Below are 6,775 nucleotides of genomic sequence, written 5' to 3' on the forward strand. Positions count from 1 at the left end.
CTGCGAGGCGGAGGAGGTGGAGTACTGCCTCCGCTCTCGGAAGACGCCATGCACCAGGGAGATGCTGGCGAGGGGATGCCGGAATACTGACCCCGGGAGGGATTATTTGTTTTAGTATTGTTTGTTTTCAATTTTATGCATTGTACCTAGTAGATGAGTATCATCACGTATATGTGATGATATTATATATATTCTATGATGAACTAATGAACAATTAATATTATATATATTATGAATTTCATTTTCTATCTGTTTTTGTATAATAATTTGAATCTATCTGTTATCATCGACATATATAGAATGGAAAGCATACAAACACACATTGAAACAGAACATATAATAATGGAAAATAGAGTACACACATTGAAACAGAGCAATACTATGATTGCTGTGAATACATAGCTATCCACGTAGAAATGACTCAACAAAATAAAACGCATCCATGAGAGCATGACCAGCAGCCCTTGCCTACGGTAGCTCTTGGCTCTGCCTAAACTTGTGCAGGAATTCGTCCAAGCGGTCGACACGCTCGTGTTACATCTGGAGCGTGATCTCGAGCTCCAAGTTGGCTATTTCATCGGAGATCACCACCTTGAGGATGTGACGGCATGTTCCTCTACTGCGCCCAGGTGGATACCTGGGCCAAGGAGGCGGTCGAGCCTACCGGCCAGCGCGTTGGCATCGAGCGGGTCGTGGACAAGGCGAACGGCACGACCCATGCGAACGGCGCGGTGGGCGTCCGGTGCAAGTACGGTGTGGCCGGCCTCTGGTGCAAGTACAGTGTAGAGGGCCTGTGCCCACTCCTGGCGAGGAATGGGGGTATTAATAGGACATGTACCCAGCCGCGACGCCCTGTCAACAGCAGGCAAGCGCCGATGGATCCTCTCTTGCTATGCGGACCACCGCGCTTCTCGCTCTGCGGCACTCCAACGCTCTCGCCATGCGGCGAGCCGCAGCCTATCGGCGCGGACGCGCCTAGCTTGCTCTGCGGCGCGCCATCGATCATGTCGTGCGGCGAGCTGTAGCCTCTCGGTGCTGACATGCCTATCTTGATCCGCAGCGCTGAAGGGCCATGCGCCAAAGGTCTGCTCAACCCTGGCAATGACGCGCATCATGGCGTCGTCCTTCGCATTGCCGGGGAGCGTCGTGGCCTCGACGGGCCGTGGCGCCTTCTGGTTTTCCTCGTCGACGAGGTTGATGGCAGAGGCGGCGCTTTGGTGCATTGGCATGCTTGGAAAAGGTGGGTATGCTACAGTCTGCGCTTGTTGCCTCCGTGCGTCGTGCCGCGCCTAGGTTTATGTGCAATATTGCTAGGTGGCGGGAAACAGGTGTGAAATGGTGGGAAACAGTGGCGTGTTCATAGAATGCCATCAATTAATGGAAACTTACAATATAAAGGAACATTGAGGTAGGACAAGAAGTAGATGATGATGAGATGAACACGGAGCACACTAGGGAACCCGTCGGTGATGAATTCATCAACCACAAACGGTTGTACACTAGCAAGCGTTTGCCCACAACACACACGGCTTATTCCACCACAAATAGCTTGGATGGATCAACTGTATGCACGTATACACATTGTCAAAAAGTAATGCGGTAGACCTTCTTTAACATATGTTAAAAAATAAAATAAAGATAAAAACAAGGACCTCGAGGTTAAATTAGCTGAGGGTACGGGTCATTTCGGGCATTTGACTGATATGACCCATCCTATCAGTTAATTTAACATCAACACAACTTCCCATCCAGTCACCCATCTGATGGCTGCTCTAGCCTGAGCACACTTAACTTGAGAGTTCTCTTGGATGAGCTACTGGTGGGACATCTAGTCCTTGCTGATATAGGATGCCTCTTCGCATCCTTACAGCGTATTCGGATGACCGCCCGTCCCCCAATGGCCAATACATGTTGTGAACACAAAGCATATCACATACTTCTTATTAGAAGCAATCGTCTGTGTTATTATCGGTCTTTGCACACATTTCTAATTATAGACCTATTTGCCGCGTATGACACACATCTTGTTATATTGAACCATTTTTGTTCTCTTGTCTCAACGCAAACAGTTCATCCGAGTGAACAGCATGTTGTATATCGCACACACACCTTGATCTAGCTGACCGTTTCTTTTGTGTTGCCTAATCACAAATAGTTAAGCCGAGTGAACTGTATGTTGTGTATCGCACACGCCTTCATCTGGCTACCCGTTTCTTTTATTCCTCCTCATCGCAAACAGTTAATTGAACAGAACCGTATGCCCTGCATCGCACACGCAACTAAAATCTGAACCGTGTTTGATGCAGCCGTCATCGCAAATGTTTTGCACATTTTAGACGGTTCTCTGACACCATCGTTTGTGATTATTGCATCGCACATAGTTTCTCGAAGGGTCTCTGATCGTAGTGTCCCGTTAGCAGCATCCTGCAGTAGTGAGGGTGGAGTTGCTCCTCCAAAACTTTGTCCTGCTTTTGGTCACTACCCTACATCAATTTTGCAACCAACATAGTTGGACTTTGCTTCCATACAATAAGACAGGCCATCGAGGCAATGGCCAAGCATGAAAGAAGCAGTGAGTCCCATGTAAAAAGAGTTCACATGCTCCATCACCATCAAATCAGTCCCTCTAACGATTCTCTTCAGCCTGTTAGAAGGGAATAGAGAGAAATTGATGGAATCGATGTTATTGCTTGAGCCTCATGGGAATATATATATAGGAGTACAATGAGCACGAGGGTCGATGCAGGCGTGGGGAGAATCATGGGCCGGTGAAACTGCGGTCGAAGGGATAACGCATCTATAGCCCGTTGCTCGATCGGTGTAGAGATGCGTGTACTCGGGGACGATCTCATGGACTCGTGCGACCGAACGGAAACACGCACGTGTCGTGCATGGACACATACAGGCATGCAACACACACCAGCACGTAATGCAACGTGTGTGGTTGTCCAGGCCATGACGCGAGTCGTCATGCACAACTTGACGTGCTAGCAACACAGCCATGAGGCGCACATGACGGTGCGAGCGGCCACTGCAGCTGATGCAATGACGAACAGCCGGGGACACCGTGATGTAGCTGATCTGGGCAGATGATGGGCGCCCCAGCAGTAACCACGTCCGCTCGCGGGTGCCATACCAGCACGCTCACGTGACATGCATGGAGCCCGGGGCACTTCTCAGCACGAGACCATGAATATGTTATTGAAGTAGACACATGTTCTAGATGACGGACGATGGCGGGCGGTGCAAACCGATCTATGGATCAAAAAACCAAAAAAGAATACAGATCAATTGATCGGCAAGAGACAAAACCCCAATCAATAGATCGGAAAAAAGACTCTCTAGGAAAGACGATCAACACGGTCGACGGACGAACCCTGGTTACGTGGCCCCCTGTGACGATCATGCAGATCGACCGCCCCGGAGCCGGCACGAAGCGGAAGCGACAGCGGTTGCTAGGGTTTGGATCGATTGGGCTAATACCGTGTTAGAAGGGAATAGAGAGATTGGTGCAATTGATGTTATTTCTTGAGCCTCGTGGGCATATATATAGGAGTACAGTGATCAACTTGGAGTACAAGACAAGACAGGACCAAATCCTAGTATATCCTATACTTCTTAATAATCATAATACTCAAACAGGCGTCATCTCCTTCCATGCCTGGACGACTTCCCATTTAGATTTTTTTATATTGGTATATAGATATAGATTTAGGATGCCGATATCCACCACACGTGTGGCATCTAGGGGGTGTGTCACACGCCCCATGTGGCACAGACATGGACCCGCCCGCACGACGGCATCTCGGCGCTCCCATCCACAGCCTGCACGTCTGGTGTGTGGCGCGATCGCCCGCATATCCGGGCGAGCAACCCCGCTGCCCGCACAACCTCATGCGGCCATCGGCTGAACCCCGCGTTCGAACCACATTGCCACTATTTGTCGTCATCTTCAACCTCTGCATCGGCAGATCTTCCCCTACCTATGCCGTCTTCCTTCTCTAGTTGCCATGGCAACCAGATCAGATCCCTAGCGCCCACACTCCCCATCGACAGAAAACATGGCAACAAGCACACAGGTCAGAAACTTGTCTCCTCCTCCTTCCCCATCCCTCCACCCCCTCCCCCCCACCCCACCCCCTCCCGTCCCCACAAATTTCACTTGTAGATTGCCCATGTAGATGGCGACTGGATCCACAGTTCCGGCCGTTCATGTTTATTCTCCTCTGCCCTCCAACATCAAAAATTTGCCCTGTTTTATCATGGATCTGATCTAAGAATTTAGGTTCCAGATGCTGTCAGTAGGTGTTCGAGAAGGATGTTTGAGATTCACTAAGAACAGGGCAGAACACAGCAATTTGGGCAGGACATATGGAGCGAAAAAATATTTGCCACCTATCTATGTCGTCAGTTGCCATCATATTATATTGTCAGTTGCCATCAGTTCAACAAAGTAGTTGCCATCCAGACTGTAGAAAGAGGATGAACATGCATGCCTTATCATCCAAAAAATGCACGGCTACGATGATTCATACTTGCCATGTTGTAATAGTTATTTATGACAGAAATGTGATAAGATTGCCATGTTCCTTTTATGTGCAAACGGCAAACAATTGGAACTCCAACACCGAATAATGATGCGTTCTTATCTGTGCAGTGACCGAAAACACAGTGCGAGAAGCAGAGAAAATGAATCTTGAAGACAGGGCTGATCCTTGGTTTTCTGGAAGGCCGCAGGCGCCATCTTGGGATGCAATAGAGTACAATCAACTCATTTTCGCAGGACCATTGCTGCCACTACTAGAGCAGTACGTGAGCTTAGGTATGATGCATGATGAAAAAAAGACAGTTGACATGTTTGTGGACTTCAGAATGGTATTCTACTTATGTACTACAATGAAATTGTTCGCATGTTCTTATGAAACAACCACACAGGCAGGGATACCATGGCAAGTTGGAACACAAGGGGCTATCGGTGATAGATATATAGGAAACCAACTTCAAGTAGCAAATGTGGAAAATCAAGGTAACGCAAAAAATAAAATAGCATGTTGATGTGGCGAATAAAACTTGCAAGGATGGCAAGACTTACGAGTATTTTGAAAAAACATACGACCATCATGCAGCACGTGGCGACAGGTGGCAACCAGATACCTTCCATGAATGTCGTACGCAAGTGAGACATATGAAAATGATCTTGCGGACAGTGTATCAGGAAGGGAAACTAGATGACATTGGTGTTTGCATGGTGTGACGATAAAATGAAGAAAAGATGGTAACTTGAATTTGTAGTTGATAGAAATCGAGAAAATGATGGAAAGTGCAAATGCCAAGCCTGCCCAGCTGTATTTGCCATATGTGGACAACAATGTGTGTGAAATTAAATGTAGAGCTGACAGTTGCCATGTCTCAACAACTGCAGGTACCATGTCTCAACAACTGCAGTTGCCATGAATGAACAACTGCAGCTACCATGATTGAATAACTACATATGCCATGTTTTAACACCAAAGATTGCCATGCCTGACCCACTACAGTTGGTCAATGTTTGTCAATTGTAGTTGCCTTGCATGCTGGACTATGTTTGCCATGATTTCAAAGTTAACTTCCACGTGATCGCAGGTTATTATGGTGTAACCACACCAGCAGATGTCTCATGGCAAGCTTCACCATTGCAGGCCATCGGTAATGCAGATACAGTGCACCAAATTGAAGTGGCACACCAACTTCGATTAGCACATGTGGCACAGCAAGGCAATATCTCAACCAAGAAAACATCATGCATTTGCTTTGTGCAAAAGCATTGGGAAAGTGCATTTTTAACGGTGGTGGTGGCAAATGCCACCAAGTGAATATGTCCATTAGTAATCTAGGATCATCTGGATTTGCCAATTACTGTCTGTGCGTACTAGACATTTGTGATTATCTGCATTTGCCATGTGGGATCATATCTAGAATGCAAGTGTTGATGTCAAGATGTTGGTTGCCATGACCTGGCAACTGCAGCTGCCATATTAGGTAAACTGCAGTTGCCATGGCTAGAGAACTGCAGTTGCCATGCATGGCAAAATGCAGATGCTCAAGACTTGCATATATTAATGATGTCATGCCAAAAAAGGATGGGTTACAGTTGCCATGATTTCAAAGTTGCACATTCCAGCACTTTATACATGTAAATTATACAACTGCAGTTGTGTACCATATTTCAGATGCAGTTGCCATGAACAAATCGGATGCAGCTGTTATATTTCATTACGACGAATATGCCATTCAAGAAATACTACTTACACACATACCTGATTTTTTGCATGAGCTTCAACTACAATCAACAGCGGCACAAGAACATCTACTGCGGGAACCTCGGAGCACACTGAAGGAGCATTCCACAAGCAAGTCATCGGTGCTGCCACAAACAGTGCAGAATCAGTGTCAGAAATGGCAATCGTTGCAGCAATGACGACAAGCATGCCTCTGCACACCAGCACAAGCAACACTCAAGCAAATGAAATAGCCGCCAATACTAAAGTGAATGATGGAACTGATGATGAAGCGCAAGGGGAAGAAGAAGATGGACAATCAGAAATCATGATACCTTGACCACCATATGTTGGGCAGAGATTTGGTTATTTTGAAGATGCCAAGGAGTACTACCAGAGATATGCGATGTTCCATGGATTGGTGGTGAACACGGAATACCATAGGAAAATTAAAAAAACTAACGAGTACAGCAAAGGTGAGATAAGGTTTTACAAGGCACGAAAGAACAAGAAGAGTA

The sequence above is a fragment of the Triticum aestivum genome, chromosome 5B (genome assembly GCF_018294505.1).
Source record: "Triticum aestivum cultivar Chinese Spring chromosome 5B, IWGSC CS RefSeq v2.1, whole genome shotgun sequence".
Taxonomy (NCBI): Eukaryota; Viridiplantae; Streptophyta; class Magnoliopsida; order Poales; family Poaceae; genus Triticum; species Triticum aestivum.